This window comes from Lissotriton helveticus, chromosome 7 (genome assembly GCF_964261635.1).
Source record: "Lissotriton helveticus chromosome 7, aLisHel1.1, whole genome shotgun sequence".
Classification (NCBI taxonomy): Eukaryota; Metazoa; Chordata; class Amphibia; order Caudata; family Salamandridae; genus Lissotriton; species Lissotriton helveticus.
The window spans coordinates 175896031-175921231 of record NC_136068.1 but is presented as its reverse complement, the minus strand read 5'-3'; the positions used below and the strand labels follow the sequence as shown (position 1 = coordinate 175921231).

Genomic DNA, 25201 nt, shown 5'->3' with positions numbered 1-25201 from the left:
GGGTGACATTTTTCTTTGTAAAACATTTTGAGGCAACTTTTGCTGTTTCATATTTGTACACCCTTCAGATTATGTTGCATTAGCGTATTATATTCAAGGTCCTGATGAAAGCTGGAACACCTTTCCATGTAGCTGAAACTAGTCGACCATCTCACGCAGCGCCATGATGTAGTTTCACTCATTTACTACCAGGCGTGCTTTTAATGATGACACCTATACTTACTTCGATGGGCCAATGCCTTAGTCTAGGTAGCCATTTTTAAATAACCATCACTTTATTCATAGCACTGCACTTTATTTCATTTTGGGCACTCCTTTTCCGCATCATTACTTTGGGCGGTGAATTGTAGAACTGCCCATCCCCAAATGATGATATGCCGCCTAATGGGTGGTCTGATGGGACTTTTTCTGCCAAGAGTGACCCAACAAAGTTACCGACACGGGGTTTCTTGTGAATCCTTCCCTCCATTCAAGACAGCACACCACCAATTGACCTGGTCTCCTCTTCTGTGTTTTGTATCTAGTGTTGGGGCACGAGCTGACAGGTCATTAAATTATTTCCCCTTGACCCTCCACACATTTGTTTTTGAGGACATACCCTTCACCATATCAAGCCCAAGGGGGACGAAATGGCTGAAGAATCATGCTGGAAACCTGCAGAGTTAAAGATCGTTCATGCATAGCAGTAAAGGACATTGGGTTGGCCAGTTAGCTGCTGAGAGAGGACTAAACCAAGGTCTACCAAAGTTCTCATCCTCATGTTGTCCCTGGAGCAAAGGAGGTAAATAAATGAACTTTGGCGCTCACAATTGAATTCACGGTTAGGTCCATTGGTTTCTTCAGTTTTCTCTAATAGAATTATTCCCTTATGGATTTCTTGATGCTGCATATTTAATTTTGGAGGATGAGATGGGAGGAACAGAATATTGAAAAGCTGAACAGGGGTTGCCACAGTAAGCCATCCAAACATATTTGCAGCCCTCCTATATATATCCTATAAGAAATAATTTCAATACCAACATCTAAAATATCAATCGTCATAATCCCAGTCTCATGAAGTGACCCCAGCATGCCTTGTTGATGAGGGCTCACCATCTCAGAGACAGAGATACAGATGGACGTGCATGAGATGGATATAGTAAACCCTAAGATGGCGGCCTGTCACATGCCATTCAAATGATCCTAACAAAATTAAACTTAGGCTTCTCACTAGAAGTACCACTTTGCTGGCCAGCATTGAGGTTCTACTAACAGGAGGATTCCTGCCAAACTGCATGTAATGAGCATGTCTAATACTAAAGCATGTCATACGATCTCTTCTAGGAATAAATGGAGGTAGACGTTTATCTAAAACTGACACAGGGGGCGTATGATGGTCACAAACCAGCATACAAAGATGGCCCCAAAGATCAAATACATGACCCTGGAGAACAGATGATAGAGGAGGATTCTTCCCAAAATCCATCCCAGAACTGCTCCAATTGCCATAGCACCACCAAGGATCTTTTCGAGGAACATACGCTGGGAACCGGTTATCTGAAGTACACACAGGGCGAGTACAGTGCGCGCAGTGAAGTATCCCAGCATGAACGCAACTGTAAAATCCACCGCGCCGGACAACAGACGATAAAAGGTGATTCTTCCAAAAAGGCATGCCACGACAACTTCAATTGCCAAAGCAGGTAAGAGGATTTCTTCTATAAACCGTTGTAAGTAGGTGTTTATCTGAAGCTGATGCAGGGCACTTAAAATTATTGGATATCCGTATACACAGACGCAGGCAAGGAGCAGCTTCACAACAAACAGGAAAAATTGCATACCAGCCCCTAAAAAACAATGTAAAAAGGAGGTTAGTTTTCAAAAATAATTTTTTAATTGATTTAAAAGTCATCAACTGTCATCAGAATTACAAGCTGATATTTGATTTTCGTTTTTTACATTGTTCCATAGCCCTCACGTCACTGCTTCTAATTGCTTTTATGGGGAGGAATGCAGGAAAAGAGTTGGAGGGCAAATACATTAGAGGGGCCATCCAAGGGAAAGAAAACAAAGCTTGTCCTCTTACCCCATGACAGATGAACAATCATCAACAATAGAATACATGCCATCATTTTTGAAGAGGAAAGTGGGAGATTTTAGAAAAATAATCGGGAGATTGTTTTTCTCCTATCTACTTCCATCAAGGTCGGAATATGGTCAATTGTCATATTAAGGGGATTTCTACCCCACAACATCTGCATTTACAAATAGATGTGCAATCACTGGAAAATAAATGCTCCGTGTGTGGGATTCCATCTTGACACTGCGAGGTCATTTCACAAATCGCTCGTGGGTCTAAGTTCTGTGTCATTTTTAGATTACCTCCTAAATATGTTTTGTTTGGTTAGCATGCCAGGTCGTGTCAGATTGAATTTACAAACTCTAATTTGAAACTCATATTGGGGCACATTATCAAGAACGGCCTTAAAATTATTGCCGGTTTAACGGCAGAAAACTGCCGCTAAAGCGGCGATAATGGGCTTGATAATATGCCCTGGAGAATTCCAATAGAAGGCCATGTACATCAGAACATGGACTTCTATTGGAATTCTCAAGGGCATATTGTCAAGCTCATTATCGCCGCATTAGCGGCAGTTTTCTGCCGCTAAACCTTGCGATAATGTTTCGCTGCATTCTTGATAATATTCCCCATTGTGTTTTAGAAAGCCACAACAGTGATTTTAGTACTGCGAGTCAAGTATTAGATTGTCATACTTAGTACTTTTTTCAGTGCTTTCTTTGAGATGGGTTATTTTTATTTAATACAACACACCTCGTCCGCAGAAAAATTTACAATAACTATTATTGTTGTATTAAATCAGTAAGTGCCTGTTTAACAGCAATGGTATGCTCATTAAGAAACATTGATTGAGCACCTCCCTCTTTCTCATTTTTTTCTACCACATGCTTGGTGTTGGGTATCTCAAACACTTGTTTTGTGGAGTGTGCCCCAGCCCTGTTTACACCTGGATTGCCCTAGGCCTTCACGTTATCGCTTCTCCGATTGCTTGTGCACGTGCACATAGTAAAACACCCTTAGGGAGTTTGCTTCCTTCAAAGAAAGTGCAGTTCTGGTCTATGAGCCTCTGGATCGGATTCGTGCCTATTAGTCCACGTGTTCTGTTTTCTTTCCTGTGGAGGTGTTTAGTAAAGTGTGTGTTTGTTTGCCAAGCGGAGACTACCACTCTGTTGGTAGTTTATTACCTAAACGTGGCAGGCATTCACCATTTGCTTCTTGTGGGAGGTTGGCACAGGGCCTGTGGGCTCCACCAATGGCATTGATTAATTTGCTGTAGTTGATTCTTCAATTGAGCACTAAAGGTAAGCTTTGTCATAGTGTTGCTACAGTCACTACTGAGGCACTTGTGTGTCAGGCGCTCTACGCTTACATTTTTATTATTACACAACATTAAACACATAGCTGTACAGTTTAGTACGTGGTCTTTTGCATTACATGTTCAAAAACCCAGGGCCTCATTTATGAAAAGTGATGCATCGCTACGTGAAAGCAGCGATGCGTCACTTCTCAGTGCGCACTCCTTGCGACATACCTGATGCGTCATATTTAATGTATGACGCATCATGTCACAAGGAGTTACAGATACTTCAGTATTTCTGACGTATCTGTAAGCGCAAAAGTGACGCATTGCTGGAGTGTGTCACAAAAGCGGCGCAACTCCAGCAATGTATCCTTTCAAATGGGACAAGCCCCATGTGAAAGGGCCTGCATCAGTCTTACGTCTGCTGTGAGGCAGGCGCAAGATTTTGACACAACGGTGTTCTAGAAGTGACGCAGTGAAATCTCATAGATTTCACTGCGTCACTTCTACGAGGCTTTTTGCGAGGGAACGCCCACCCTGCAGACATTATACCTGATGCAGGTATAATGTAGCGCAGGGGTTTACAAAGTGACGCATCTGCTCAGATGCGTCACTCTGTAAATAGTACGCAACAGGAGGCATTACGCCACCGATGCGTCATAAAAAGTGACGCATCGGAAGCGCAAAACTGACGCATGGCCTCATAAATAAGGCCCCCAGTGCTTTGAAGTACTTGAACGCATATATTTAAAAGATGCCCACAGATTGCAGAAGTTGCTTTGATGCAGAGTGTACAAGATGAGAGAGTAGGCCTTTCGGGGGTAGCTTTAAGCTTTTGTCAGAGATGTCAAGGAGCGCGTGAACCTGTCAGAAGTGCCTCACTCCTCACACCCTGCTCACATTCATTTCCAAGCACTCCTTCCTCGCCAACCACCCAAGATTCATCACACCACAATATGCACTGCATGAATGTGTGACTGGGGACCTTGACAATTCAAAGGGAGTGATCTGCCAGGCTCGAGTCCAACCACAATTAGGGGTAAGATATGTTAAGAAGAGAACTTGATATTAAATGCAATTAGCCTAATAAAATAATGCAATTGTGAAATGAATAGGAGCAGAAATTATAAACATCAAATATTAGTTATTTGAAAGTGCTATGGAATTCCCTGCTTTCTTTCAGTTATTGATTCCGGGCTGCTGACAAAAGATCTGTTTAGTAGACCGAATGAAGATTGCTAGAACAAATTAAAGCAGGAGGGTGGAAGAAGTGAAGTTGTGCACTTTGCACAGCCTGCATCATCATTTTTGATTTTTTTTACAGGTTTTCATTCCCTTTCTTTATTATGTAATTCTAGCACTTTCCACAGGAATAGAACATCCAGAAAGGCACAATTAAGTTGTCCTCCCTTCTGCCCTGATTCCACTCCTGTTCAGGATTTAGTGAATTGTCATGTCTTACTTTTTTGCTTTCCCTTTTCCCCACGCTCTGTTTTCCTTTCCTATATGCTCGATTTGTTTTCATTTTTCACTGCTCTCTGTTTTCTGTTCTGCTAAGTTCTATATTTTTGCTTTCTTCTCTCCTAAATTCTTTTTCGTTTCTTCCCACATGCCGTCTTCCTTTCTGCCGTTCTTTGCCTTCCCATTTGCTACATAAGCTGCCTTCTTCTTTCACGTACCCTCCTTGCTTTCTGTGATAAAGTTTGCTTACTTTATGCTAATCTACCTTACATTCTTTCCGTTGGACTTTACGCCATGTTTCCAATGCACTCTGCTTTTCTTTCTGATTGTGTTCATTCTCTGTCTCTTCCTATTCCCCACAATGGGTCTCTGTGTCCAAACGCTCACCTGCTGATGCATCATTGTTGGTCTCGTTGGTTACATCAATCTTTGGCTCCGGGATTACCCTGTGCCCATCTCCTTCGGTGGAGTGAGGGTTATTGGGTGTTGACGTGGGATGGGTAGTGAAATCCGTGCCTGAGGTTGGGACATACGTCGGAGGAGAGGCAGCGGTGGCACTCAAGGTGGTGACTTCGGCAGGATGGGTAGTCATTTTCCTGTCTGTGGTTAGGACAAATGCCGGTGGAAAGATTAAAGATGTATTTTACTGCAGTATCTTTAAACAACAGATGAAGAGAGAGAGTATATAGAGTACAACATAGGAGCCTGTGTAATGATGGGCTGCGCTGATTCAGTCTCGAGCTGAGCTCAGCAGCACCTGCATTGCATGGAGTCTAAAGTGTAAACATGTAACTCAGAATTTCTCTGAGTAAATCTATGAACTTTGAACAAAACCAGTCAGAAAAAGAGAGAGACAATCAAGGGCTGCTCATTATTTATGGCTTATTTTATTTACAGTTAAAACAGTAACTCTGAGAAATCAGGAGTCATATGTTAGAACTTTAGACACCTCACATGCAAAAAAAAAAAAAAAACAGTCAATCAGCTCTATTTTGAGCCAGTACATCGCACGGAATACAAACTAGCATACAATACCAAAAACAATGGGCCTCATTTATGAAAAGGGTTGCATCGCTGCGTGAAAACAGCGATGCAAAACTTTTCAGTTCACTCTCCTGGACCCTGTGACAATATGGATGCGCCGTATTTACTGTACAGTGCTCCTTATCACAAGGATTTACAAGTACGGCAGTATTCCTGACGTATCATTGGGCGCAAAAGTGGTGCATTGGTGGAGTGTGTCTGAAAACAGATTGGTATGCTCTGGCCACGCCCCTGGAGGCGGTCTTCTTCTTCTTCTCCGCGGATGCACCAGATTCTACTTCTGGTGGGAGCGCTGGTTAATGTGTGCTCCCACTCCCCACTGAGTATGTCTCCACTTGGGCTGGAGTGTTGTGTAGTGTTGTAATTACACTTTTGCACTGATTTAATTTCCTTGTAAGCACTTATTGCGGGAGGTGCCTGGCTCCCTTACTATATCTTTTTCCTTGGTTTGTTCTGTTTTTGTTTCCTTGTAGCACCCTGGTGTAGCACCTTGGTGCCCGAGTCACCTGGCTCCCCCCTTTACTTACTGCTGCATCACGCTCTCTCCCTGGACCTGGACTCACCGAATAGCGGGAGCAGGTCGCGGCGAGTCATCTCACTCCACGCCCACAGCATCGGATTGGCCTGCTCTAGCCATGCCCCCTGAGGCGGTCTTCTTTTCCATGCCCGTGGCCCGGACACGCTGCTGGCGCGCCAAAGGCAAGCCTGTCTGCACCCGTCCATGGCAGGCTGGGGCCAGAACCCCTGCACATTTAAGGAGCAACCATCCCGTGAGGTACTCGGTGGAACGTTTAAAAGAACTGGATTCACTGTCCTGGTGAACACTCTACACTCTATCTACTGAGGCAGACACATTGTGCTGCACCTACTGCCCATTTAAATCGACCGCATTGAAGGTAGGTTCCAGGAAAGAGCCCAAATTAAAGTTCCTAATTATTAATTGTAGGTCAATTAGTAATCATAAAATTTAAATCCGCGATTGTATTGCAGATTATCAACCTGGCGCCATGTTTCTCACAGAAATATGGCTGAATGAGGCTTCTGCCCTGAGATACTACTAGCTCTTCTTCAGGATTACGGCATCCTCAGACAGGACTGCCCCATTAAGCGTGGAGGAGGGATAGCCATCATCTACCAACTATCCCTGAAGTGTACCAAGAAAACAACCGATATAGATAACAGTGAAGCAGCCTTTTTTACTATAACAGCGGCTGACGATCACATGGTCAATGGCTTCCTGATCATACTGACCCCCAGACTCGGCCACCAATTTTTTATTGAGCCATGTGGAAACAGTGGTGCAATCAGCGCTACGCCACAATAATCTGACTGTCCTGGACGATCTAAATTTACATTTTGACGCCCATACTAGCAATGAAGAACAATCTCTATGTCAGGAATTAGCCGCCCTTCAGCTAGAGCTTAAATCCACTCACCCTACACATCAGTTAGGTCACATATTAGATCCTATTTTTTCCAACTCTCTCGAGTTAGAGGTTAAAGCCCCGATTGCAGTCCCTTGGTCCAACCACCATCTTGTGGCGTTTTCTATTTCACAAGCTAAACCCCCTCCCACAGCTAGAATCGGCCCAATTACTCCATGCAGGAAATTAACCAAATTCAACACTAAGAGCTTCACCCAAGCTCTTCAGCTGAGTTATTCTCAAATGGGAGAGGATATTAATTGCAGTCAACACAGCAGTGGCCAAGTGCATTGTTGAAATACTGGATGCAGTTGCTCCATGGACTACTAATATCCATTACAGACGAGCCAAATCGGCGCCATAGTTCAATAAAGATCTGATGATAGTTAAAAAATCCTGAAAGCCCTGGAGCGCCAATTGAGCAAAGATTTGTCCGATAGCAATAAGGCTGCCTACAAGTCAGACTAAAGAACTACCATTCTCATATTAATAAAACCTGCATTGCTTACTATAATGACAAAACAGCAAGAAAATGGCAGTAAGGGATTTTCTGTCAGACCACCTAACTATACACAGAAATTCAAGTAGATTGCTCTATATATGCGCAAAATCTGGTTGAAGACAAGAGGGTGTCGAGATACTGTGGAGGACATGGGGGCGTTCTAGGAAAGAGTTGACTTATTGGGAGTGTTGCCTATCATAGTTTATACACTTATCATGAAACGGCGTACCATTATTAAAGGAAAAGGAAGATTCATACAGATATAACGTTGTTTGAGTAAATCTTTTTGGATTGACATTGTGTCCAAGCTACGTCCCCCCCTCTTCTTGTTTTCGCTGCTACATGCATAGGATACCTGTACCAATAAGCTTACTTGCGTGTGTATTTATTCATCTGGAAATAAGTGTGAATACGGTTAATCTGAAAGACCTGCCCTGAGGAAGCCCACAACGGGCAAAACACGTTGGCTGTTCCTTGGCTGTTTCTTTGATCATCCTATGTTGAGAATACTGACTGTCTATTTCTATCATCGTGTCAAGAAGACATATTAAAACTGGACTTTTACATATCAATGAAGGACATGTGTTGTGCTTTGATGTATTGATACATTATCTTATTACTGTCATTGTTGCCTCTCTATTTGCTTGTTATTTAGCTGCTTACTATAATGACTGATTAGAGCAAGCGGACAACTCCTCTAAAGAACTGTTCGCCATCCATGAAGATTTGTCCTCCCTAGAAAGAACTATGGCTTGTGCCATTAGTACTCCATAGTCATGTAACCAGATTGCCAACTTCTTTGCTAAGAAGGTATCCAAAATATTCCTGTCCTGATGAGGCCTATAACAGTACATTTTCTCAATCCGAGAGATTCCCTATGTTAGAGGCTAATTCCATCCCAGATTTCTCCTCCTCCCTTAGTTGGAAGATTTAAAAGATGAAGCTCTAAGCATCAAATCCAGTTCCCCAGTGGACCCAGCCCCGCCTAAAATCATTCGGGAAGGTTTAGATATAATACTGCCCTATTTACAGCAACTCCTGGAGCTCTCCTTCTTCTGCAGTGAGGTCCTGAGTTAGTGGAAGCAAGCAATTGTACTCCCCTTAAAGAAAAAAACATCAGCGTATCCTGGTTCATTGGATAATCTTCACCCTATTTCACTCCTGCCCTACTTCTCTAAAATAGCAGAGAATGTGGTGAACACACAATTGGTTACCCATATTAATCGGCACAACCTATACCATCCCACGCAATCAGGATTCAGAGCCAAGTAATCTACCAAGTCAGCGTTACTCCTCTCCACTGAGACACTACGCAGGTGTGCGGCTGAAGGTCAGACTGTAGCTTTAGTCCTACTGGACCTCAGCGCAGCCTTCGACACAGTATCCCACTGACTGCTCCTGCAGCGACTTAGGTTAGGTGGGCTCGAGGGTGTAGCTCTAAAATGGATGATTTCCTTCCTCCAGAATCACAGCTTCCAAGTTGTGCAGCACTCACACATTTCCAAAAGCATTCCACTCTCACACGGGTTTCCACAAGGCTCAACTTTGAGCCCAACTCTTTTTAATCTTTACATCGGACCCCTGGCGGAGACTATGGAAAGACACAATGTCACCATTGTGTCTTATGCGGATGACAAGCAGCTTGTTGTCACTTTTTCTCATAACTCAAAAGAAGCAGCCATTAAGTTTTCTTCCTGCCTGAACGACCTCGCTTCCTGGATGTCAAGTAATTACCTCAAATTGAACGGCAGCAAAAGCGATGTCCTGGTCGTAGGGACGTCCGCTTCCTTGGTCCTCGGCATGGTGGCCCCCGACTCTAGGCCCTACACCCATCCCAAAGTAGAAAGCCAAAACTCTTGGAGTCTGTCTGGATCCCAAACTCTCCTTCGAGACCCACACTAGGAAGGTTACAGGGAAATGTTTTGACATTCTCAAAATGTTGAGAAAAACCCTGGACATCCTCCCTGTCTCAGCCAGGAAAACCTTGGTCCATACTCTTGCAACGTCCCAGTTGGACTATGGAAATGTCCTCTATCTCAGAGCAGCAAAATAAATTCTCCACAGGCTGCAATGTATCCAGAATGTGGCAGTACGCCTAGTCCTCAACTTACCTAGGAGAGGTTCCTCTGCGAAAGCCCTTGACTGGCTGCCTATTAATACAATAATTCTTTTTAAAGCTCAATGCTTTTGCCATCGGAGTCTGCAGGCCAAAGGCCCTAGTTATCTCCATGATTTTCTTACCCCCATTATCCGATTTGTCATCTCAGGTCAACTGGGGCTCACCTGGTTAAACTACGTAAAGTCCAAAGAGCAAGAACGGGTGTGCTCTTGTTCGGCTACTTGGAAGCTAAAAACTGGCATGCATTACCCCTCTTTCTCCAAGCTGAGGCATTGGAAAACATTTCCGAATAAGATTGAAAACTTGGCTTTTCCAGCTCTGAGGCTCTTGTCCGTCTTGCCCCTATTTCACAGCTCTTGCTCCATACAGCCTTCTAGAGAGGGGTTTCCAGGGCGGGTACTCACCAGTTGGTGTAAGCAGGCGCTTTATAAGTCTTTTTTTATTATTATTACTAGCAGCCCGTCCCGACGGTGTCTGGGTATGAATTGCTGCCGGCCAGTAGTATATTGTTTTGTAGGATTTTGTTTTGATAGCATTTCTTATCTGTGTCAGGCCTGTGAAACGCTCCGATTCACAGTGCACTGCTGATGCACTTAAGAGTGCGCATTAAGTAGTGTGTGAACTCGAGTTTTCCTACTTTATTTTTCCTTGCAATATTATATAGCGCGAACTCGGCAACATGGCATGAGCACAATTTACATTACAGAAGAACACATTAATTTGTGGTAGGCACGGGGGAACAAAGTGATTTGCCTGGAACCACAGGATGTTGATCTGATGCTGAGATTCGAACGTAGCTCCCCAGCTCTAAAGTTCGCAATTCTAGAACTTGTGACGGGAGGTGTGTCTAAAAGTGTATGTTGGTGCTGGCCATCAATGAGAGTGATCTGTGCATTTTTCAAATCGGTGGTGAAAAAATATGAGTATGTTGCTGGAGATGTGGGCTGCCGTGCCACCAATGTACTTACCGGAGGAGGGTAAACACCCATTATTCCGCAACTTTCTTTCCGCATACCATCACTCCGAATACTTTCATTACGAAAGACCATGACTCCGCAATGCCGTTATAACGCATGGCATTACATTTTATATGCTTTTACCACGCATACATTTACAACGAAATTTGTTGTAAATGCACGAATGGTAAAAGCACGTTTTTTTAATGTTTGGATAAGGTAAGTATGGGTATAGGGGTATATGTTTTGGGGGTACTGAGGTATATGTTTTGGGGTGTTTGGGTATTTTAAGGGTTCAGATATAGTTTTGGGTTATGGGGTACAGGGGTAGTTTTAGGGTTTAGTGATAGGTATGGGTTTTGGGGTATTTTTAGGGTTCAGGGCTAGGTTTGGGTTTTGGGGTATAGGGGTATTTTTAGGGTTCAGAGCTAGGTTTGGGTTTTGGGGTACAGGGGTATTTTTAGGGTTCAGGGCTAGGTTTGGGTTTTGGGGTACAGGGGTATTTTTAGAGTTTAGGGCTAGGTTTGGGTTTTGGGGTACAGGGGTATTTTTAGGGTTTAGGGATAGGTTTGGGTTTTGGGGTACAGGGTATATTTATAGGGTTAAAATGGGTTAGTGTTTAAAGGTGTTGGGGTATTTTAAGGAGTAAGGGTGGGTTATGATTATGGGGTGCAGGGGTATTTAAAGGGAGCAGGGTGGACACCCGGAGCTGGAATGTACAGAACCTGGGAAGCAAAAACAATGAAATATTGGGCACAACGCTCTCTTTTTTTTCTCCGTAATCCCGCGCCCCGCACATGCCCACGCCCCCAGCACACGCCCACAGCACACGATATGAGACTTGGCATGAAGGGCGGAACGTACCACACGCCCCCAGCGTTTGTCACGCCCCCAGGACACGCCCACAGCACAACGCAGTCACACCCACAAGGATCTACTTTGCACAACTAAACAATGCATGTTTAGTTGTGTCACTTAGGAGCCGGGAACCTCGCACACACTTTCCGACATTGTGTATACTTTTAGACTCGCGCTGCTATCGCGCTGACACCTAGGATTTTTAAACTTGTACAGGGGGATTTACTACCACAGTCTAATTTTTAATTTTGGGGTCTGTGCGTTTCACTTAATATTTGTTTAGTTGTGTCACTTAGCGTGTTGAAGCTTTCCCACTACCATTACCTTGCTCCTCGATGGTTTCTGGGCGCGGATTGTAGCGCGACCGCCATCTTGGGGGTAGGAGTTTCTGCATGCTAGTGGTTGGAGTCAGGTGATCTACCTCCTCCTATTTCTGTAACATGGCCCCGAGGACGTGCAGCGGACGCACCTGAGACGCGCCGAAGGTGCGCCTAAGGTATGCCCGTCTGCGCCCGTCCGTGTCCCGGAGACGCCCGGCCCTGCAGAAAACCTGGTTCACTTAGGTCGTACTGCAGAGAGGGTGATTAACTACGACCGCGCCACTCTATTCAGGCTTAGGGACATTACTAGCCGTATGTGTGTCAAACATCTATGTGACCCCGCTACTGTTAGTCATATTTGTGAGGTTTGTGGATGGTCGTCTACCACTACGTCTCCTATACAAGATACCTCCGGCACAATTAATACTGCTGAGGGGACCTCTGCGAAGGCCTATGTTCACCCATGCATGCTTCTAAACACTCGGTCATTTGGCAAGCATGCCCTTGACCTCTTCAATTTACTCTCAGAACAAAATCCGTCATGTCTCTTTCTTACGGAGACCTGGCTATGTGACTCCTCCAGTCCTGACACTCCACTGCCCTACCCCCTAATTACTACATTGTGAGGAAGGACCGAGAGCTAGGAAGGGGAGGAGGAGTGGCCATAGTGGTGGATAAGCGTTATACCTGCTCAGCTCTTGAAATTGACACCATCCCTGGGGCCGAATCACTTGGTTTCTGCTTATCCTTTTCCCCGCATCACTCTTGTGCCGGCTTATTGGTCTATCGACCACCTGGCCATCTTGGCCCTTTTTGTGACAAACTCCGTCAGGCCTTGTCCCCACTTGCAATGAAATATAAGCATCTCTTACTTCTTGGAGATTTTAACATCCATATGGACGAACCTGAGTCAGCTGACTCTGTTAAATTAAGTGATGTTACCAGCACGTTTGATCTCCTTCCTTATTTTTCCACAGCAACTCATAATAAAGGTCATTTGTTAGATCAATTCTTCTCTTCTATGCCTATTCAATCTTTTTTTTTGTTTAAGAATTTTTATTAAGCATTAAAAAGTGATACAAGAAACATGTCATGAAAAATTAGGAAAAATTACATATGAGTGTAATAATAATGAAAAGACATCAATCTACAGGAATTTATATAGAGAAAAGGAAGGTAAGAAAAGATAGAAAGAAGAAAGGAAAGGATTGGAAAGAACAAAAGAAAAGAAAGAAAGCAGAGGACAGAGAAAGAGGAGAGGGGAGAGAGGAGAAGAAGGAAGTAAAATGAAGGGATCATGAGGGACAGGGAGCACGCGGTAAGGGAGAAGGATTGGAAGAGAGATATGAAGTAAAGGGAAGCCATAATAAGTCAGATTTAATTTTCAAAGGAATAGAAGTAGAAGATGCAATAGAAATTCTATGTTCGTCACATATATAATTCCACCATGTGTGGACCGAGAGTTTCGAATTATCTTTCCAACACGATAAAATAACTTTAAATGCAAGTGCAATAAAAAGGTCTAACAACTTAGCAGAAGAGGGTGTAGTAGTATCAATATCATCAGATAAAGAACCTAAAAATATGTGTATAAAAGACAATTGTGAAGGAAAAGATAACATTTTCATACATAAATTCCAAACATCAGTCCAGAAAGATAAAACTGGGGAACAATAGTAAAGTTGGTGTTGTAGAGTACCAGGAACTTTAGAACAGGACCAACATAAAGGAGAGGAGGTTGGAGAAAATTTATGTATAGCAACCGGGGTAATAACAACTCTGTGGTAAATAAAAAGTAAGGATTGGGTAATGCGTGCAGCAACAGAAACTTTGAAGAGTCGAGACCATAAACGATCCCACAATGCAGTATCAAAAGAGACAGCCAGATCAGTTTCCCAAGCAGTCTCCACTGTAGACTTAGATCGAACAGAACAATTAGATAATAAGAGTGAATATACAAGAGCAGCTTTAGGCTGTTGGGTAGAGAAGAGAGGGTAAAGTGGAGTGACAGGAGTGAAAGAGGAAAAAGAATCAGAGGAAGAGGATAACGAGGATAAATGAGATCGAATAGCAGAGATTATAATAGAATATTCAGTATGAAAAGAGGAGGGTAAGTTAAACTTATTTTGTAGATCTACAAAAGAAAGAAGAGTAGAGTCAAGAAAAAATTGATGTACAAACATTATATCCTTTTCTTTCCAGTGTTTAAAGTAGAATGATTTACCTTTATATCTGAGAAATTTGTTATACCAAACTACAGATGATAAAAAACACTGAAGAGGGGAAAGGGATGAGGAAAAAACATTGTGCAAGGTAGATTGGCAATATTTCAAAATAGGATACTTGGATATAAAGGTACAATTTGACATGAAAGGAACATGTTGAAATGAGAAATCTTTTAAAAAAGAGCGTTCCAGGAGCACCCACTTAGGAACAGGAGTATCAAGGAAATCATATGCCAAGGAGAAGGACTGTTTGATAAGAAAGGCAGAATGATAAGAGCCAAAATCAGGGAAACGAACACCACCTTCATTTTTAGGACGAACCAGCTTATGTAATCCAATGCGGGGATGTTTATTGTTCCACAAAAATTTAGTGCATAGTGAATTGATACGGGAAAAATAGGATTTAGGGATTTTGAAGGGGAGCATAGAGACTGTATATAAAACATGAGGGGTAATCATCATTTTGATGGTATCTAATCTACCCCACCAAGAAAGAAATAAGGGAGACCAAATCTGCAGAAGTGACTGAATTTTCTTAAGTAACGAATCAAATGTTATTTTAAGGGTATCTTTTAGAGAGGAGGAAAACCATATTCCGAGGTACTTAATTTTAGATGGACACCATGCAAAATCCGTATTATTGAACATATATTGAAAACACAAAGAGTTAAGGGGAAGTACTTCTGTTTTGGATAAATTAAGCTTATAACCTGATATAGAGGAATATAACTGAACTTCATCTAAAAAAGGTGGGAGGGAAGATTCAGGATTGGACATGTAAATGAGGACATCATCAGCGTACGCTGAGAGTTTAGTTTCAACAGAGGAGAATTTTAAACCAGTGATATGAGGGTTAGAACGAATACGTTGTAAAAAGGGTTCAAGGCATAAGATAAATAATAAAGGAGAAAGGGGACAACCTTGTCTTGTGCCTCTTGTTAAAGAAAAAAATCTGGAAAATTGATTGTTAACAAAAATACTGGCACGAGGGGAGGAATAAAGGAGTTTGACTAACGCTATAAAATTTGGACCAAAACCAAACCAAGAAAGGGTTCGAAACATGTACTGCCAATTAATACGATCAAAAGCTTTTTCAGCATCAAGGGAAAGGGCTGCTAATGGGGTTTTGACAATTTTACTGTGAGATAAGACATTAGAAAAAAGACGGGCATTATCAGCAGCAAGTCTGCCCTTAACGAACCCTACCTGGTCTGTGTTAATTAAGCGAGGGATAATAGAATCAAGGCGAGAGGCAAGAATTTTAGCAAAAATTTTACAGTCATAATTAATTAAGGATATGGGGCGGAAATTTTTACATTGGGAATGATCCTTATCGGGTTTCGGGATGATGACAATGAGGGCATCCAAGAATGACCCAGAGGCCTTAGCTTCAAAAATAAAAGAATTAAATAATTGAAGGAGTTTGGGAGCAAAAAACGAATGAAAGGAGGAGTAAAATTCAATCGGTAGGCCATCAGGACCAGGGGCTTTCGATTTCTTAAGGGAATGAATAGCTGAGGTAATCTCTTGGAGAGTAATGTCACGTTCTAGGTGTGAAAATTCAACAGGAAGGGATGGTGGGGAGGGAAGGCCTTCAAAAAAAGTTGTTAAGTTAGCATCAGAAGGGTGAGTATCATCAGTATATAAGGCTTGATAATAGTTGTGAAAAACTGCAGCAATGTCTTCATCGGAGGTAACCAGCTTGTTGAGTGAGTCATTAAAAATTGGGCCGACAGCTTTGCGTTCAGATTTGATTTTCAAATAGTTGGCCAACATTTTACCTGCTTTGTTCTGACCCCCATGATATTTAGATTTTATTTTAAGGAGGGTATGACAAGCTTCATTAGTTATAATTTTATTGAGATCTGTTTTGGCATGAATCAGATCCTGAAGGGCAGATGGGGATTTGGAGGAGAAATATGTATGTTCAAGGGTTTTAATATGTTTAAGTTGATCTTCATATTTTTGCTTGTTAAGCTTCTTTTTGACAGAAACATAGGAAATCGTAAAAGCACGAAAAGAAGCCTTAAAAGCATCCCAAGTATTAGGAATGGAAGTATCAACAGGGTCATTTAAGGAAAAATATTCATTAAAAAACTCAGTACATTTTTTCACAAAAGTGACATCAGATAAAAGAAAAGAGTTAAATTTCCAACGACTAAATTTGGATGGACTAATGGATAGATCCAGGGTAGTGTAGACCGGTGCATGGTCAGAAATAAAAATAGAACCAATAACAGATTTTTGAAGGGAGGGAAGGAGAGACTTACTAAGCATAATATAATCAATCCTTGAACGTGTATGGTGGACATTAGAAAAAAAAGTATATTCTAGTAAATCAGGATTACACACTTTCCACGAGTCATACATAGGCCGCGAGGCAATGGCAGATTGAAAAGCCTTATGGGTTTTATCAGGTTGAAATTTACTCGAAGACAAGCGATCTGAAAAAGGGTCCAACCATTGGTTAAAATCACCAGCAACGATGAAGTCAGGACAGTCAATGGATGCAATAAGCAATTTAATGTCTTTCCAAAATTTGGGGTCTGGACGAACAGGGCCATAAATATTCAATAAGACCATAGTCTTGTTGTGAATAACAACCTTTGCCATTGCCCAGCGACCTTCATCATCATTTTGAGAGGAGATAATTTGTGCATTTAAAGCCTTGTGAAATAATATAGCAACCCCTCCTTTTTTATTGACCGCAGGGGAAAACACAACCTGACCCACCCATTGTCTCTTTAATTTAAGGGAGTCAATGTCTGAGCAATGAGTTTCCTGAAGAAAGACAACCTGTGAATGAAATTTGGTTAAATGAGACAATACCTTCTGACGCTTGACAGGATGACCAAGACCACGAACATTCCAAGAGACAAAATTACACAGGTCGGAATGAGGGAGGAATGGGCGAAGAGTGGAGGCAACACACAGCAAGGAGATCACTACATAGGGGAAGACAAAAAATAACGGTTAAACATTGGAGTAGGAGAGCGCTCATGTCAAGAAGGGAGAGAAGAGTCAAGTAGCAAAAAAAGAAGAAACGAAGAAAGAAAGAAAACAGCAGAGGTAGCTTGAGAAGAGGGAAGCGAGGAAAGAGAGAGAGGAGAAAGAAAGAGGGAAGATACATAAAGAAGGAGAGAGAATTAGAAAACAGGTCAAGGCACAAAGGCTTGATCTGAGAAGAGAACAGTAACCAAAACATGTGAGACGCGGGTACACCAGAGAGAGGACATGACCCACGAGCAAACCGGAGACGGACATATGAGAAAGGATAAACACAAGGATGTGAGAAGAGAGTCGAGAACAAAGTCAAGAACAAAATAGAAGAGGGAGATAAGTTAAGAGAAATGATATAGAGATTGGAGCAGTAGGTTTAGAAAAGGAAAAACATTGAAAGACGAAAAGGCATTAGCTGGCAGTTTCCATGGTGGAAGGTGTGATACTCATCAAATAGTCTCGAAGTTTCTGGGGATCATCATACGACTTGGTACGCCCATTATGTGTGATCTTGCAGAAACAGGGATGAAGAATTCCATACTGAATGTTGAGTTGTCTCATCGTGGGACGAAGGTTCAGGAATTCCTTACGTCTAGCATTGGTAGCAGAAGAAAGGTCTTGGGAAATGAAGATGTTGTGACCAGACCACTGGAGACGACGTTTGGCCCTGGCGGCTTTTAGAACAGCCATGAGTTCTGTGAACTCCAAGAATAACATGATGATTCCACGTGGTTTGGTTGCGTTGGAGTTGGGACGGCCAAGACGATGCGCTCTTTGGATGTTGAGAGGATGAGTCGATGGGGAGAGTTCCAAAAGTTCCTGAAGAAGTTTTCGAATAAAAGAGACCATGTCGGACCCCTCCAAATTCTCCGGAACACCATAAACGCGTAGGTTGTTGCGTCTATTTCTATTTTCCAAATCTTCGGTGTGTAATTTGAGTTTGTGGATTTCTTGTTCCAAGAGTGGAATCCTGGTTGAGAGGTCTTGGACATCGCTGACACGTTGTTCTAAGTTCAAAACCTTATTTTCCATGACCACCCAGCGCTCCTCGATCTGCTGAAGCTTAGCATTGGTAGCAGTCATAAAAGGTTGGAGACCACGCACCTCCTCAAGGATGGAATCCAGAACAGGATTAGTCGAAGAGTTAATGGGGGAGGGTGGGCCATTATTAGGTCGTTTAGGTTTTGTTCCTGTTTGCGAGAACTTCGGCGATGCAGAGGGATTTGCCATGATGCAGGATGACAAAAGGAAGCTGTGACCAATAATGCCGTATAATATGAAAGAGAATGTAGATGCCCAAATGTGATAGGGGCACACCCTGTGGCAAAAAAAAAAATAGGACACTTGAGAAAAAAAAAAGGAGTCGTCCAATGACACACTATTAATCAGTGCGAGGGTGTAGTAACAGCCACACGATGACAAACAAGAGGCATCTACTGAATCAAAATCTTGACACTGCGATAGACCATTATGTCAGTATGGAATGTCAGATTAGATGAAAGAAAGCGCCAAAAACACTCACAGGTGAGTATAAACAGTGCATTAAGGCAATGGAGGAGACCAATGGGCATTAGAGGTCAGAGGAACAAGAAACTTGAAATGGCGTTGAGGTATTCATCACATTCCTTGAATATATTAATAGCAGAAGCTAGGCATCCAGAAGCGCAAAATGGCGGTTGTTCCACCACATAGAAAGAACTGCGCATCTAAATTGAAAGCAGGAACAGCGCCAAGAGTGAAAAAGAGTCCACAGCAACTCATCAATGTCGCAGCATCCCACGTGGTAATAGAGCCAAGCTAACGCCAGAGCGAAAGGGGAGAGAGCAGTAACAGCGCAGATAAAACACACGAACCGGCGGCATACAAAATGGCGGCCGTTCGTAATCCGAAGTGAAGAGATAGTTACCATTGAAAAAAGTCCTCGAAATTGCGCTCGTTTCGATTGGTAAAGCGCTGCATCATGGAGTCCCCACCTTCCGACACTGAAATATGGCAAAAAAAAACGTCCGAGAGACGGTTAGACGATTTCTCACGGCATCCGCGGGATGTCCAAGACGGAGCTCACGGGAGAGACGTCCTCTATCGCCGGCGCGCAAGCCACGCCCCCCTTGCCTATTCAATCTTATCCACCACTTCCCGTGGTCTGGTCAGACCATTGTTTGCTGAACTTTGATATCCTGGGTCTTTCTAAACCCTCTAGTACTGAGAATGGCCCTCAATCTATGGTTTTTCGTCCTTTCCACCGTGTTACCACCGATATGCTGGAGCAGTCCCTGGCATCCCACCCCTGTCAACTGACCGGCAATCTTGAGCAGGATCTTTCTAGCTTTCAGTCCTGGCTCGTGCAATGCTTTGACGAATTAGCGCCCATTCCTGTCAGACCTAAAACAGTCCAACGTACTTCAGCCCCTTGGTTTACCGTCAAACTTCACGAGATTAGGAAAAGCTGCAAGAAAGCTGAACGAATGTGGCGAAAAAACTACGAAGCCCCCCTGAAAATGAGGTTTAAAAATCTTACTAAGACCTATCATAAAGCCATCATAACGGCGAAGAAGTCTTTCTTTGCCAAAAGAATTGACTCAGCCTGTAACATCAGCAAGGAAATTTTTAAAATCGTCAGGGAATTCACTTCTCCCCTGCTTCAAGCCCTAAATTTTCTCCCTCAGAATCTTGGGTCAATCAGCTGGCCAGCTTTTTCTTCAACAAAATTCTTAACATTCAGGCGTCCTTCCCACTCATCGCCCCTACCATAGACCTAGGTACCCTACCATCTGCAATGAATATCTCTCAAGATACTTATACTCTTTCAGAGTTTCCACCCCTGTCCTTTCAGGCCTCGCTTGATCTGTTACAAAAACTGAAATCCGGTTGCCCTTCTGATCCATGCCCTGCTAAAATCCTCTCCAAAATGGCTCATGCTCTCAATCCTCTGATTAACCCTCTTCTTAATGCCTCCTTCACCTCTGGCGAGGTTCCGAAGGCCTGGAAAAAGGCCCATGTCATCCCTCTCATAAAAAAATTCAATTTGGATCCCTTAGAGCACTCCAATTACAGGCCGATATCTTTGCTTCCTGCTCTTGCCAAACTTGCAGAAAAACATGTGCACTCCATCTTGTCTAATTTCTTAGAAGCTCATGACATTCTGCACCAGACACAGTCAGGATTTTGCTCCAACCTTAGTACAGAAACTGCACTGTTGGAGGTAACCGAGTCTATAAAGGAAGTGACAGATCGCGGTGGGAAGGCAATGCTGGTATTACCCGATCTCTCAGCGGCCTTTGACACCGTCCCTCACAACCGGCTCCTTTCAAGACTCCAGGAGATCGGAATTAGAGGGACGGTGTTCAATTGGTCAAGTCCTTCCTCTCCGAGCGCCAACAAATGATCTGGTCACCACCTTTTTCAGCAACTGTTCCATCACTGGATGTGGGAGTGCCACAGGGATCAGTTTTAAGCCCTACCTTATTTAATGTTTATCTTTCCCCTTTGGCTGAACTAGTGGAGCCTTATGGTGCTCGTATTGTGTCCTATGCTGACGAACCGCAGCTGCTTTTCACCTGCGATAAGTACTTCGATTTTGCAGGTGATTCCATCAAAAGCTGCCTGGAGGCGGTCTTTTCCTGGTTTCAGCAGAACCAGCTCAAATGTAATTCAGACAAGTCTGAAATTATATTTTTTGGCTGTTCTCCTGATACTCAATGGAAATCCTGGTGGCCGGCAGATATGCATCCTCCTTCGTCACCTACTGCGGTCGCCAAAAATCTGGGTGTCAAAATTGACAATGGTCTTACCTTTAAACCCCAGATCCTTACTTTAGTCGGCCAATGTTTTGGTCTACTACGCACTCTTAGGAAATTCCTTCCTCTATTGTCGCACTGTCATAGGAGAATTACTGTGCAAGCAATGATTGGATCCAGGCTCGATTACGCCAATGTACTCTATTTAGGACTCCCAGAGTACCTCTTGGCTCGCCTACAGACTGTACAGAATTCTGCCGCGAGGGCCATTTTTGGCCTGAGCCGCAGAACCCATACCTCGACCCTTCTTGATTCACTCCACTGGCTCCCGGTGAGGAGGCGTATCATCTTCAAGACTCTGACCATGACTTTCAAATCTCTGCATGGTACTGGTGCAGTCTATCTTAGGAAACATGTCCAGTTCAATCATCCTTCTAGATCTCTACGCTCGGCCACACAAGCCCTGGCTGTTGTCCCAGCAGTAAAGCGTGCACGTATCGGAGGCCGCTCTTACAGGGCTCGCGCTCCGCAGCTCTGGAACCAGCTCCCCCTTTCTCTGAGAAGAACAGACAATCTCCTGTGTTTCAGGAAAGGCCTAAAGACCCGGCTTTTTGGCCTTTAGTGTGCTATGATGTGTTCTGACTCCCTCTACAGATCTGTACAGCGCCGGGACACTCTGCCCGAGTAGCCGTGCGCTATATAAATCATCATCATATCATATCATATCATATCATATATCTGCTTCCTGGCATTCTCGCCCAGCCATGGCCTCATCATCAATCGCCGGAATGCTTAAATTGCAAATAGGCGTCCTGTAGCGTGGGATCCTCATCCTGCACTCCAGCACTTTTGGAGCACCAGACTCTGCTTCCCAGCATTCTCGGCCTGGGCAGAGCCTCATCATCAAGCACTGGAGCGCTTCAAATGCATAGAGGCATCCCAAAGCGCATGACAGGTCTCTCCCGGGTATAGACAGGCCAAGAGCTGGCCCATCTGCGCCCGTCTGCAGTTGTTTGAGGCTAGGCTGGGCCTATTCACAATCGTGTCTCCAATCCAACTTGAGCCAGCTTCTGGAAAGTAAAAAGTATCTCAGAGTGGATGAGCCGAGGCCTGAGACGTCGTTCAAGGTAACTTTCTCTGGGGTAGGATGCGGTACCCCAGAATTCATCGCTGTTTGGGGGAGGAGGCTGGGCTAGTCTTCTTTGCCCCATTAACTGGATGTTCCGCCAATCAGCTGAAAGCCAAGGCAGCTGAAAGAGGCATTTGGGCAAATTAAATAGCATGGCCTTTAGTAGTGGGTAAAGCACTAAAGAGTGTTGTTTGGGACTGTACTCCGTCCTCTAATGCATATGCTTTAAAAACTTTAAAAGGCCAAGCACGCTCTGCATGGCGAGAGCGGTGCCTTGCTGATATGGGGAGGCGTAAAAACACTCCTGCCCCCAATATCCAGGAGATCTACTCTGGATGGTTTTCTACAGAAAGCAGAGGGTCTAATTAGTAAAGAAATTGAACTGACAGAGGGGACATTATCACAGGTCCCGCCCCCTATGCTCTTTCCCCCCGACTTGACTGGGGCCCACAAGGTTATTGACATTGAAATTGAGCATCATCCACAGACCCGTCTCTCGTCTATCGCCAATAGTTAATATCATTGACACTAAAAACATATCTGTAATTGATAGTGAAAATAATTCAAAAGTCCTTGCTACGACCGAGAAAGAGGCTGCACGATCGCAAGCAATTGGGGGCAAAGGGAAAAGGACAGAGGCGGCCTCAAAATCCAAAAGGCAGTGCTCTGTGCCAAAAAGACCCAGCAAGTTCTAACAAAAGAGGGTGTTATCAGGCCCGTGGCAAGGGGAGGGAGGGGGATACTCTCCGCACACGAGGATTTTCTTCCCTCCGAGGTTATCAAATGTATTTTGGATGCTTTTAAGCCCATTCTAGCTGGGCTAAGCTGCAATGAAGAGCAACTCCGTCTTGTGGCAAATTACTTGAAGGAGAAATCTGAATGTAGTACAAGTTGTACAAGTGGTAAAACTAGGAGGGATGTCACTACTCATACTGTTCATACTGCCTATACAAGCAATTAGTAGAGTGCCTATTTAAAAAAGGGCAACACCCCCGCACCACCATTAATCCCCAAAATGTCAGAGACCCACCAGCAAAAATCGATCACACGAGCTAGGGAGGATATCGGGGAGCCAATGGCCCAAAGGAAAGATTTTAGAGTGGGGTGGATGAAAGTATAGACCAGGAGCATCGCTTTGGCCATGACCCCTATCATGTCAGAGAATCTGCTATTAATCCAATCACATAAAACTTACACTCACCCGAGGGAAGGGGGCACAAGATTTGCTCAATCTACCCCCAGATTGTACCCCATACACACAGATATTAACAGGAGTTTCATCTTTGCCGACAGATCAGTATGAGGTTTGCTACAGTTTCATTAACAAATCAACTCACTGGTGCATTACAAAACAGGTTGCCAAGTGAAAATAATACAAAACATCATAATGGCATGTAGGGATGGATGGGTAGACCACACAGTAAAATCAGTGGAGGGCGATTGTGTGGTCCTAAATTTTAAAGATCCCAGATGTGTGTATTTCTTGCTAATAGGCCTGATTGATGTTCCTGGGGAGCCTGGCTCTATTAGGGTGAGTCCCCTAGGTTTCTTCTATCCTCCCCATATAGGTCCTACCCATCACCAACTGCAAGTCCATAATCAGACCAAACAGACTAACTTTCTCACTGTACAGTCCCTTGAGCAGATAGATCGTTTTGAAGTTCTTTCTGGCTTGACAGATATAGATTGACAGTTGGCCTTGGCATGCCAGGAAAGAGAGCAGGAACCAAGTAATGCCTCACTGGCAGCAAACCCTGAGGGGGCGGCCAATGTAGTGGCACTATCTACTCTCGCCTGCACCACTGACAAACCTGCCAACGCTAAAATGGGGCAAGCAGTTCATGGAAAGATGACTACTCCCTTTAGAATCATGCCATATAGAGGGAGTATGTACAAAACTAGGGAACAGTGATTGGCTAAGCTTTGTGGGTTCTTGTGACTTAATCTGCCTACGAGAAACTTTGTCCCCAAATGATTTTTTTTAGAAATGGGTACCGCTCTTTTTGTGTCCCAGCGATTCCATCTGCGTCAGGAAGGGCCATGGGTTGGATGGCAGTGCTTATAGCGGTAAAACATTCATCTGTAAAAGTTAAACACATCTAAAAGAATATTTGGGATTTTTGTCCTGTCTCGAGAAAAACCTCCGGACGAATACAGACGTATGTGTAAATCTATTAATGTCCAACAAATTAAGGCAGTACCTTCTAGAAACAACATCTTCTGAAATATCTTGATTAACGCATTAGACTTAATTTATGATAACGGATACTGTTAAAAGATTGATTGAAGGAGCCAGTCTATTCCCAAGGAATTTTGATGACAAATAAAACATTAACTAAGTCTTTTTCAAGACATACAGCCATCTTGCAGGATTGGGTTCCCGAAATTCTAACCTTTGGTTAAAGTTAATTTACTCTACATTTACAAGGCCTGCTCATATTCAACCTTGACTATCTGTAGACCTTTGCCAGCAAACAAGAGTCTAAACACATGCTCTGAGAACTCTGTTCCATGATTCACATGCTTTGACTATAAAAAGGTCACCAGGATACAGGATATTGTAATACGATTCACCCCATGCCACCAAAGCTAAGTTGTCTGAACAAGAAGCAGCTAGATTTCCATAGTCAGATATTAAATTGTAATCTGGTGAATTGTAATATAATTAAAATGTAGCTATATACTTGAAATAAACAAAATAAATCACTCACCCATTATTATTCAGTGACAAAGATCTCTTGTTCTAAGGTGATTTTGATAATTCGATGAAATATAGGACTACTGATCAAAAGGTCCACAATAATTTGTGAGGAAAAGCTGACGGGTTTTGCGAAGACGTGCTGAATCCTCAAAGTACAAACTAACATTAAAGTTTTATTTCATAAGTTGCACAATAAGTATGGAATGTACAGCTACATGACACTTTTTTTGTCAGACAGGTTGTGGCACATTTTTGCTTTTAAAACAAACACTGTGAAAGCCCTTTCACAAAATACTACAGTAAGAGCAGCTGGGGCTGGTAATGTTTTGTAAACCTTCCAGTCCTGATGCCGAGAAGCTGGTTCCG

At 43.3% G+C, this 25201-nt stretch overlaps 1 pseudogene across 1 annotated transcript; it reads right to left on the bottom strand.

Annotated features, from left to right (window-relative positions):
• Window positions 1-601: 601 nt before the first annotated feature.
• Window positions 602-24977, bottom strand: LOC144768982 (solute carrier family 2, facilitated glucose transporter member 10-like; annotated as a pseudogene). Its single transcript, XR_013598657.1, has 3 exons — window positions 24846-24977; window positions 5208-5420; window positions 602-1826 (listed from the first exon to the last, which is right to left on the bottom strand). The product of XR_013598657.1 is annotated as a solute carrier family 2, facilitated glucose transporter member 10-like (transcript).
• Window positions 24978-25201: the final 224 nt, after the last annotated feature.